Genomic DNA, 11,685 nt, shown 5'->3' with positions numbered 1-11,685 from the left:
GGTCTAGGCCAGGAAGTAAGGTCTAGGCCAGGAAGTAAGGTCTAGGCCATGAAGTAAGGTCTAGGCCAGGAAGTAAGGTCTAGGCCAGGAAGTAAGGTCTAGGCCAGGAAGTAAGGTCTAGGCCAGGAAGTAAGGTCTAGGCCAGGAAGTAAGGTCTAGGCCATGAAGTAAGGTCTAGGCCAGGAAGTAAGGTCTAGGCCAGGAAGTAAGGTCTAGGCCATGAAGTAAGGTCTAGGCCAGGAAGTAAGGTCTAGGCCAGGAAGTAAGGTCTAGGCCAGGAAGTAAGGTCTAGGCCATGAAGTAAGGTCTAGGCCATGAAGTAAGGTCTAGGCCAGGAAGTAAGGTCTAGGCCAGGAAGTAAGGTCTAGGCCAGGAAGTAAGGTCTAGGCCAGGAAGTAAGGTCTAGGCCAGGAAGTAAGGTCTACGCCATGAAGTAAGGTCTAGGCCATGAAGTAAGGTCTAGGCCAGGAAGTAAGGTCTAGGCCAGGAAGTAAGGTCTAGGCCAGGAAGTAAGGTCTAGGCCAGGAAGTAAGGTCTAGGCCAGGAAGTAAGGTCTAGGCCAGGAAGTAAGGTCTAGGCCAGGAAGTAAGGTCTAGGCCAGGAAGTAAGGTCTAGGCCAGGAAGTAAGGTCTAGGCCAGGAAGTAAGTAGGTCTAGAAGAGTTTCCCCTCGACACTTGTTTTTTTACGGAGATTAAAGTAAGACTGAGTGACAGTGATCCTTTTGTGCCCCTGGGTGCATGGGCATCATGGGCATCCAAGGGAAGGGGTGGTCGCAAAGGGGCACAGATGCCCCATGTAACCAATTTTCAGTTGAGCTTCATCCAGGAGACCCTGGCCTAGACTGGGCCAGTAGGCCTAGAACTGTGCTCCTATATTCTTGTGTTCTTAAAGAAATGAAGAACAAGAAGGGAAGACCTGACATATTCAAGACGTAAATAGTCACTGGAGCCAGACGTAAGAACATAAGGAAGGAGAAACACTGCAGTAGGTCTGTTGGCCCATACTGGGCAGGTCCTTTACAAATCGAACCCACTAACAGTTACTGGACCAAGAAAGAGACACAGTTAGGAAGATGAGGGGTGTCCGTAGCCCTCCCTTTTGCACGAAATGAGGGCGTTGAAAAGTCTTGGCTCCCTCACACTTAATGAGTTCGCTCTTTACTCGATGCACACCTGCTCTTCAGCGGAAGTGTTTTACATCGTTTACCAAGCCTCCTGCTTTTTCTGCAGGCAGGAGAGACATAGAGAAGTGTCTGAATGAAGACAGGGAGTTGTAGTCAGTCTGGAAGAGCAATGTTCAGGAAGGTAGGAAGACGTATATATACTACAATGTTGACACTCAAACTGTCTGGAAAGGCAGGCAGAGTGTTGAGGAAGGTAGGGAGGAGAAAACAGTGTCTAAAATGGTAGACAGAGTGTTCAGGAAGGTGTAGACAGTGTGTGGAACAAGATGGAGTGATAATGTAACTCACAGTGTGTTGAGGATGCGCCAGAGGGCCACCAGGGGGCCGCCGCTACCTTGCGTCTTCAACAGCTCACCTGAAAACAAAAATATTAATTAGTGAATGTTTGTATATTTATGTACATGAAGCTACGGAGAGGTACAGAAAGCCACTGAGAGGGCAGAGAGGTACAGGAGGCCACTGAGAGGGCAGAGACGTACAGGAGGCCACTGAGAGGACAGATAGCACAGGTCAATGAGAGGACAGAGGTACAGAAGTCAGAGTGTGTAATGGTGATGGTATCTTGAGGCAGTAGTGGTTGTGGTGGTGATTATGGTAAGTGGGAGTGGTGGTTGTGATCATGGTTGTGATGGTGGTTGTGGTGGTGAGTGTGGTTGGCAGGTAAGAGCAGAGTCATCTAGTGAGAAGCAGCAACAGCAGTCTTGGTGAGTCACCACAGTCTTCAATTGATTACATGTCACTAGCTTCTTTCCATGTCGGGGGCCCACGCTCCACACTCTTACGTCGGGGGCCCACGCTCCACACTCCTATGTCGGGGGCCCACGCTCCACACTCTTACGTCGGGGGTCCACGCTCCACACTCTTACGTCGGGGGTCCACGCTCCACACTCTTACGTCGGGGGTCCACGCTCCACACTCTTACGTCGGGGGCCCACGCTCCACACTCCTATGTCGGGGGCCCACGCTCCACACTCTTACGTCGGGGGTCCACGCTCCACACTCTTACGTCGGGGGTCCACGCTCCACACTCCTATGTCGGGGGCCCACGCTCCACACTCCTATGTCGGGGGCCCACGCTCCACACTCCTATGTCGGGGGCCCACGCTCCACACTCCTATGTCGGGGGCCCACGCTCCACACTCCTATGTCGGGGGCCCACGCTCCACACTCCTATGTCGGGGGTCCACGCTCCACACTCCTATGTCGGGGGCCCACGCTCCACACTCTTACGTCGGGGGTCCACGCTCCACACTCCTATGTCGGGGGCCCACGCTCCACACTCCTATGTCGGGGGCCCACGCTCCACACTCCTATGTCGGGGGCCCACGCTCCACACTCCTATGTCGGGGGCCCACGCTCCACATTCCTATGTCGGGGGCCCACGCTCCACACTCCTATGTCGGGGGCCCACGCTCCACACTCCTATGTCGGGGGCCCACGCTCCACACTCCTATGTCGGGGGCCCACGCTCCACACTCCTATGTCGGGGGCCCATGCTCCACACTCCTAAGTCGCTAACCACAAATTATATGAAGAAATAATAATAGTTATAAAAGAGAAGGTTGAGTGTTAAGTGGTAGGAGAGGGCAACAAGTGGGTGGGGGGTCCCTCAAGGATCAGTAATGGGTGCCCTGGCTAGGCTGCACACAACTAAACAACCTGAGGCACCTGGAGGTTACCTGGCACACTCTAATACCATGATTACAGCATTAAATCGCTTTAAATGCATAATGCTGTACATTCGTACAGCATTATGATGTCAAGGAGATAAAGTCAGTTGATCAAATGAAAATGCTGGCCCACAGATGGCTCCAACTTCATCCTGTTCCCTACTTGTATGTCTCATAACAATAAAAATGCTTTCAAATGAGCTGATGTAGGTAACAGCTCTTAGCTTGTCAATAAAGTTAGGAATCCTTAACCTGTAAATAGCTGTCAATAAAGCTAGGGAAACTTAACCTTGTCACAAACCCTGTGTAAAGAGAGAGAGAGAGAGAGAGAGAGAGAGAGAGAGAGAGAGAGAGAGAGAGAGTGTCTACTGTGGCCTCAGTGACACACGGTAAGCAAAATCAATCTCAGTCTTCATCTCTCTCTTGTCGTGGAGAGGCGAGATGCCTGGCAGCGTGTGGGGGGGGGGGGCAAGGTGTGCCCGTAACACCTCCCCGCACATGTCTCATTGTAACACCTCCCCGTATGTTGTCTCATTGTAATACCTCTCCCCCCCCCCCACATGTTATCTCAGTGCAACACCTCTCCCACACGTCTCAGTGTAACATCTCCCCCACATATCTCTCAGTGTAATGTCCCATACATGTTATCTGTCAGTTTAGCAACACCTCCCCCACATGTTATCTCTCAGTGTAACACGTCCCCCATGTATTATCTCTCAGTGTAGCAACACCTCCCCCACATGTTATCTCTCAGTGTAACACGTCCCCCATGTATTATCTCTCAGTGTAGCAACACCTCCCCCACATGTTATCTCTCAGTGTAACACGTCCCCCATGTATTATCTCTCAGTGTAGCAACACCTCCCCCACATGTTATCTCTCAGTGTAACACGTCCCCCATGTATTATCTCTCAGTGTAGCATCACCTCCCCCACATGTTATCTCTCAGTGTAACACGTCCCCCATATGTTATCTCTCAGTGTAGCAACACCTCCCCCACATGTTATCTCTCAGTGTAGCAACACCTCCCCCACATACTCTATGTTATGTGGTGTCTGCAGTTACATGCTTCCCTGAGGTCTAGTTACACAGTCAACTCTGTCAAACATGTGACAGAGGAGAGTTGTAAAAGCATTTAACTGTTTCTTTCCTCCATCACTCTCCAACACACACACACACACACACACACACACACACACACACACACACACACACACACACACACACACACACACACACACACACACACAAACACACACACGATAATCGCCAAAGTTTTGTATGCTGTGACATTTATCAAGCCATTTTCTTATTCTTCTTCGTATTATTACACTCAGGAAGGTGTGTGTGTGTGTGTGTGTGTGTGTGTGTGTGTGTGTGTGTGTGTGTGTGTGTGTGTGTGTGTGTGTGTGTGTGTGTAATAAAATATAAAATACACTACAAATATACAATACAAAACTTAATATGCCACAATACAGGTGCACAGATTTGTTTGTCCAGTATAACCTGTGAGGTACTTGCAGCAGTACCTCACAGCCGGGTACACTGTATACCTGGAGGGGGTTTCGGGGGGTCAACGCCCCCGTGGCCCGGTCCGTGACCCAAGACTTACCCCTGTGAAGTGCAACACTTAGAAGCTGGGACAGAAAACTTGCTGCCCTGGGATCCCTAGTTGCCCTGATGAGTCTTTTGCCTAGCTGCTTAAGGAACCTGTATGAGCTCTTTCCCTAGGGTCTCCGAACTTATGAGAACAAATATATTCCCATGGATTCCATATTTTGTTGCGGGAGCAGCTGGCAGCTGCTCCCGCCTTTCTCCCTGCTTTGTTGGAGAAAGGTATCAGCCAGTGTAGGTATCACCAAGTGTGGATACTTAAGTACCATCCAACACCATCTGCTTGCTGTCTATACCTTGTAAGTTAATTCCAACTGGATGCTATTGTTTTCCAACAGATCTGCATATATGGGGCAGCTCCTTTATTGATGGGCATCCAGCTGTTGGCAGGCTCCTCTTGATGATAACCTCTTCATGTCTTGTGACCTTTTACTCAGACCTACCTGGAGTCTACCTGGAACATTCTGATGGTCAGTGCCTCCCCCCGCCCCAACGGCTCGGTTCGTGACCAGACCTCTCAGAGGATTAAGGTCTCATCACCCAGTCTGTTACTGATTGCCACATGCAGTCCAGTTTACCAATCACAGTTTGGCTCATCATAAATTGACTTCAGGCACTTATCCAGGGCTTTCTTGAAGACAGCCAGATATCTGCGGCAAACAAGACTATGGAATTGGTCTGCTGAAGCAGTCACACACAGTGTCTGGCATGGCTAGGAGTGACAAGGTGAAGACCACCACCGTTGAAAATTGTTGTTACTGCTAGCTAGTGAATAGCTAGAAGTAACAGCCTGGCTGAACAAACCCTGATCGACCAGGAGGCCTGGTCTAGGACCGGGCCGAGAGGGAGGGGGGGGCGCTGACCCTTAAAAACGTCATTTAAATCAGCTTCTGAATAGAAAATCGCCCACATGAGAGGCTTTCGCTGCCAGGAGAGTTGTGTTCCTCGTGGCGCACTCTGGAGACCTCTGGATGATACACTTTCAAATATTGAGGTATCTAGCCTGGCTGAGCTCCTTAACCAGGTCTGGTTCAGGAGCCTTCTAGAGCACTGCCATCACTGACAGTTCTGCTTATAACAGCAATAACAGTGTTGTAACAGTGCTGCCAGTAACAGCACCGGTACTGTTGTCAGTAACAGCACCGGCAGTGCTACCAGTAACAGCACCAACAGTGTTACCAGTAACAGCACCGGCAGTGTTACCAGTAACAGCACCAACAGTGTCACGTCACCAGTAACAGCACCAACAGTGTCACGTCACCAGTAACAGCACCAACAGCGTCACCAGTAACAGTACTAACAGTGTTGCCAGTAACAGCACCAGCAGTGTTGCCAGTAACAGACGGCTCTTCTCCACAAATCACAACGGATTTAGTTGTCATGGCAACGGTCCCGACGCTGAAACGCCCGCCCGCGCGCGAGCACACAAAATGAGGCCGGGGGGGAGGGGGGCGGGGGTGCCTGAAGCCTAGACTCGACCCCCCAGAAACACAACTGGGAGAGTCAATACAGAATGGGGCAGCAGATAGAACGTAGATTACCTTACACTTACCCCAGGCTCCTCTCAGGAGGGGGGGGGGGGTCACACACCCTCCCCCTAGGTCCGGTCCCAGACCAGTTTACCTATTTTTACTGTTGTTGTTATTAGAACAATCATAACTAAGCGCTAAACCCACAAGGGTCATAAAGCAGTTTACTGTTCATAGTGATTCTCTCTCTCTCTCTCTCTCTCTCTCTCTCTCTCTCTCTCTCTCTCTCTCTCTCCCTCTCATTCTCCTTCCTGTCTCTCTCTCTCCCTCTCATTCTCCTTCCTGTCTCTCTCTCTCCCTCTCATTCTCCTCTCTCTCTCTCTCTCTCTCTCTCTCTCTCTCTCTCTCTCTCTCTCTCTCTCTCTCTCTCTCTCTCTCTCTCTCTCTCTCTCTCTCTCTCTCTCTCTCTCTCTCAACCAGGTGGCAACCATTAACAAATTACAGAGTTGAAACAGCCGCCAGACTGCGAAATAAATACTTTAATTGCAGTGCCCGTCACTGCTATCCGTCACTGCGTCACCGTCTAGTTTCAGAACTAGGAACACTTAGTAAGGTGGCTCAAGTTCACGGTACTGTGATGACCGTGACCACAGCAAGACTGTGAAGACCGTGACCACAGCAAGACTGTGAAGACCGTGACCACAGCAAGACTGTGAAGACCGTGACCACAGCAAGACTGTGAAGACTGTGACCACAGCAAGACTGTGAAGACCGTGACCACAGCAAGACTGTGAAGACCGTGACCACAGCAAGACTGTGAAAGCTGTGACCACAGCAAGACCGGGAAGACCGTGACCACAGCAAGACTGTGAAGACCGTGACCACAGCAAGACTGTGAAGACCGTGACCACAGAAAGACCGTGAAGACCGTGACCACAGCAAGACTGTGAAGACCGTGACCACAGCAAGACCATGAAGACCGTGACCACAGCAAGACCGTGAAGACCGTGACCACAGCAAGACCGTGAAGACCGTGACCACAGCAAGACCGTGAAGACCGTGACCACAGCAAGACCGTGACCACAGCAAGACCATGAAGATCGTGACCACAGCAAGACCGTGAAGACCGTGACCACAGCAAGACTGTGAAGACCGTGACCACAGCAAGACCGTGAAGACCGTGACCACAGCAAGACTGTGAAGACCGTGACCACAGCAAGACCATGAAGACCGTGACCACAGCAAGACCGTGAAGACCGTGACCACAGCAAGACCGTGAAGACCGTGACCACAGCAAGACCATGAAGACCGTGACCACAGCAAGACCGTGAAGACCGTGACCACAGCAAGACCGTGAAGACCGTGACCACAGCAAGACCATGAAGACCGTGACCACAGCAAGACCGTGAAGACCGTGACCACAGCAAGACCATGAAGACCGTGACCACAGCAAGATCGTGAAGACCGTGACCACAGCAAGACCATGAAGACCGTGACCACAGCAAGACCATGAAGACCGTGACCACAGCAAGACCATGAAGACCGTGACCATAGCATGACCGTGACCACAGCAAGACCGTGAAGACCGTGACCACAGCAAGACTGTGAAGACCGTGGCCACAGCAAGACCATGAAGACCGTGACCACAGCAAGACCGTGAAGACCGTGACCACAGCAAGACCGTGAAGACCGTGACCACAGCAAGACCATGAAGACCGTGACCACAGCAAGACCGTGAAGACCGTGACCACAGCAAGACCGTGACCACAGTAAGACCATGAAGACCGTGACCACAGCAAGACCGTGAAGACCGTGACCACAGCAAGACCATGAAGACCGTGACCACAGCAAGACCGTGACCACAGCAAGACCATGACGACCGTGAAGACCGTGACCACAGCAAGACCGTGACCACAGCAAGACCATGAAGACCGTGACCACAGCAAGACCGTGAAGACCGTGACCACAGCATGACCGTGAAGACCGTGACCACAGCAAGACCGTGAAGAACCAGGGAGTGCTGAGAGAAGCAGTGCCACAAGTGCTGAGAAAAGCAGTGCCACGAGTGCTGAGAGTAGCAGTGCCACGAGTGCTGAGCAGTGCCACGAGTGCTAAGAGTGCTTATAGAAGCAGTGCCATAAGTGCAGAGGGAAGCAGTGCCACAAGTGCTGAGAAAGTGCCACGAATGCTGAGAGTGGCAGTGCCACAAGCACTGAGAAGCAGTGCCACGAATGCTTAGAGAAGCAGTGCCAAATGCCACGAGTGCGGAGGGAAGCAGTGCCACGAGTGCTGAGGGAAGCAGTGCCACGAGTGCTGATGGAATCAGTGCCACGAGTGCTAAGAGAAGCAGTGCCACGAGTGCTGAGAAGCAGTGAAGCAGTTCCATGAGTGCTGAGGGAAGCAGTGCCGCGATAAACAGTGCCATGAGTACCTAGGGAAGCAGTGCCACGAGTGCTGAGGGAAGCAGTGCCGCGAGTGCTGAGGGAAGCAGTGCCACGAGTGCTGAGAAGCAGTGCCACGAGTGTTGAGGGAAGCAGTGCCACGAGTGCTGAGAGAAGCAGTGCCACGAGTGTTGAGAGAAGCAGTGCCACAAGTGCTGTCAGTGTGCGCTGAGAGAAGCAGTGCCACGAGTGCTGTCAGTGAGTGCTGAGATATACATACATTTAATGAGTTTCGAGAGTCTTTCTGCTCGCGGAGCCCGGTCCTGAGCCAGGCTCATCTGGTGCTTGCCTGGTCAACCAGGCTGTTGCTGATGGTGGACCGCAGCCACACATATCCATCACAACCTGGTTGATCTGGTGAAGATACTTGTCCAGTTTTTTTCTTAAAGACTTCTACACTTGTTCCAGCAGTGTTTCTGATATCTTCTGAATAAGCTTGGACCATGGATGTTGATACAATGTTCTCTTATTATCCCCACGGTGCCCCTACTTTTCGCTGGGCTTATTCTGCCCTTCCTCCCATATCTCTCACTCCAGTATGTTGTTATGGCAGTGTGCAGATTTGGGACCAGGCCCTTAAGTACTTTCCTGGTACATATCATCATATTTCTCTCTCTCCTCCTCTCCAGTGAGTACATATTTAAGACTTTAAGGCGTTTCCGGTAATTTAAATGTTTTACTGGCTCTATACGGACCGTGAACGATCTCTGTTTCTCTTCCAGCTCTGATATTTCTCCTGCCCTGAACGGGAGAGCACGAGCGATTTGAACAGTGTCACCATGGGCACTATTTCCCTTGTTTAGAAAGTTTTCATTATCCACCCCGCATCCTCCTGGCTGTCGTGACATTTGTATTTTTTTTTTTTAAGAAAGATCAGCAGACATTACTACCAGTCTTTCACGTGTTCCTTTCCTTCTGTCGTATTTGATGATACTTCAAAGTTATGCTGAGTCTTCATTCTTTCTGTATCTCAGCAGCTTAAACTAATCACCAGTGTGGGAAAATTTTGAGGGAAGAAGTGAGAGGGAGGAGAGAAGTTGAAGAGATGGACGAGGTAAATTAGAGGGAGAAAGAACATTTAAAACATACTTGAGTGTGATAGGGAAGTACCTCTGTGTGTGTGTGTGTGTGTGTGTGTGTGTGTGTGTGTGTGTGTGTGTGTGTGTGTGTGTGTGTGTGTGTGTGTGTGTGTGTGTGTGTGTGTGTGTTTAAACAGCACCGCAGTTCAACTATAAACTAGTTCAATTATAACCCAGAGAAGTGTTTCCTTGAGAGCAGTTCACCAGTGTGTGTGTGTGGCGTGCTGAAGGGTTCCTTGTGAAGGTTCTGAAGGCAGCTCTCAGCTCTGCCAGCACTGCATGAGTCGCTGATGTAACACTTTATCTGAGCCTCCAGTGAGAGGTGTGGTGTGTGGTACCTGTTCCCAGGTCCTCCAGAGAGCAGTAGTAAACAGTGTCAGAGGATGCCACGGTGAAAACTATGGATTTTAAAGGTACAATACTCCCCCACTTCTATATTTAATTCTTATATCTATGAATCTCTATGAAAGTGGAGTTCGTTGAAGACAGTAAATATTCAGGTGGATATAAAGTCTTCCAGTGAAGCTCAGATAACAATATGATGTTTAATGAGGACAAGTTCCAGTTACTCCGCTATGGATGAATGGAAAAAATAAAGACTGAAATGGAGTACAAGAAAAACTTGAAACCAGGAGTGATGATGTCAGATGATCTCACCTTCAAGAACCACAACAATGTTACTTTTGCTGCTGCCAGGAGAATCATAAGCTGGATAACACAAATTATTATAAAGGGGATCACGGTTCAGCTTTGGTGGATTCCTTCTCACATAGGCCTCCAAGAGCATGACAAAACTGATGAATTAGCTAAACAAACATTAAATAAAGAAAATGTTCAGTATAACTTTCGGTTCTCAAACAGAAGTTTACGAAACATTGTCAGAAAGGAACTAACAGGTCCATTATCCACCATAATGAAGTGTCAAGTCAAATATATCTATAAAATTAATGCTAGACTATAAGTATCTCTAGCAGTACTGTTGCTATAGTGACGTCAATAACCTAAAAACAAAGTGTGTGGACAGAGACACAGAGTCATACACCGGAACATTATATCTTAGCGTCCTAACACACAATCTCTAAGAGACACCTCCACCTCACAACACCTCAATGTTAATGACAAAGGACATCTGAAATCTTGATGTTTTATCCACATTTCGCACCGACTAGATAAACTGTCTTTATAGAAATTCTAACTCACTTAAGACCAATGTTTCTTAGTGGTAATAAGACATCAATTTTTGTGAGATGGTATTCTTTACTGTAGTGTCTACAACAGTGTTGTGCACTAGTGACGTAACATTTGTAACAGTGTTGTGCACTAGTGACGTAACATTTGTAACAGTGTTGTGCACTAGTGACGTAACATTTGTAACAGTGTTGTGCACTAGTGATGTAACATTTGTAACAGTGTTGTGCACTAGTGACGTAACATTTATAACAGTGTTGTGCACTAGTGACGTAACATTTGTAACAGTGTTGTGCACTAGTGACGTAACATTTGTAACAGTGTTGTGCACTAGTGACGTAACATTTGTAACAGTGTTGTGCACTAGTGACGTAACATTTGTAACATTGTGCACTAGTGACGTAACATTTGTAACAGTGTTGTGCACTAGTGACGTAACATTTGTAACAGTGTTGTGCACTAGTGACGTAACATTTGTAACAGTGTTGTGCACTAGTGACGTAACATTTGTAACAGTGTTGTGCACTAGTGACGTAACATTTGTAACAGTGTTGTGCACTAGCGTCATGAGCTGCGGGTGTACAATCAACTAGCCAGCCAGGCCACACAACTAGCCAGCCAGGCCACACAACTAGCCAGCCAGGCCACACAACTAGCCAGCCAGGCCACACAACTAGCCAGCCAGGCCACACAACTAGCCAGCCAGGCCACACAACTAGCCAGCCAGGCCACACAACTAGCCAGCCAGGCCACACAACTAACTGCGTAACTAGAACTTTCAAGCCAAGGGACGCTGAGCCAATGATGATGCCGAGAGAGAGAGAGAGAGAGAGAGAGAGAGAGAGAGAGAGAGAGAGAGAGAGAGAGAGAGAGAGAGAGAGAGAGAACACACATTGCTATGCAAAACTAAAAGTTATTCCCGCGATATGGAGTCCTGCTTCCGCCGTCGTTGCTGTTACTGATGCTGGTGGTGCTGCTGGTGGTGTTGCTGCTGCTACTGCTGCTGGTGGTGTTGCTGCTGCTGGTGGTGTTGCTGCTGG

At 49.4% G+C, this 11,685-nt stretch overlaps 1 long non-coding RNA gene across 1 annotated transcript in view; it reads right to left on the bottom strand.

Moving 5' to 3' along the window:
• Nucleotides 1-642: 642 nt before the first annotated feature.
• LOC138852728 (uncharacterized) overlaps nucleotides 643-11,685 on the bottom strand; it is a 189,528-nt gene continuing 178,485 nt past the window's right edge. The window contains exon 3 of the long non-coding RNA XR_011392045.1: nucleotides 643-1,539. This is a non-coding gene — a long non-coding RNA (uncharacterized lncRNA). The remainder of the gene's footprint in view (nucleotides 1,540-11,685) is intronic.

This window comes from Cherax quadricarinatus, chromosome 15 (genome assembly GCF_038502225.1).
Source record: "Cherax quadricarinatus isolate ZL_2023a chromosome 15, ASM3850222v1, whole genome shotgun sequence".
Taxonomy (NCBI): Eukaryota; Metazoa; Arthropoda; class Malacostraca; order Decapoda; family Parastacidae; genus Cherax; species Cherax quadricarinatus.
The sequence above is the reverse complement of the archived record's forward strand: the minus strand, read 5'-3'. Positions and strand labels throughout refer to the sequence as shown.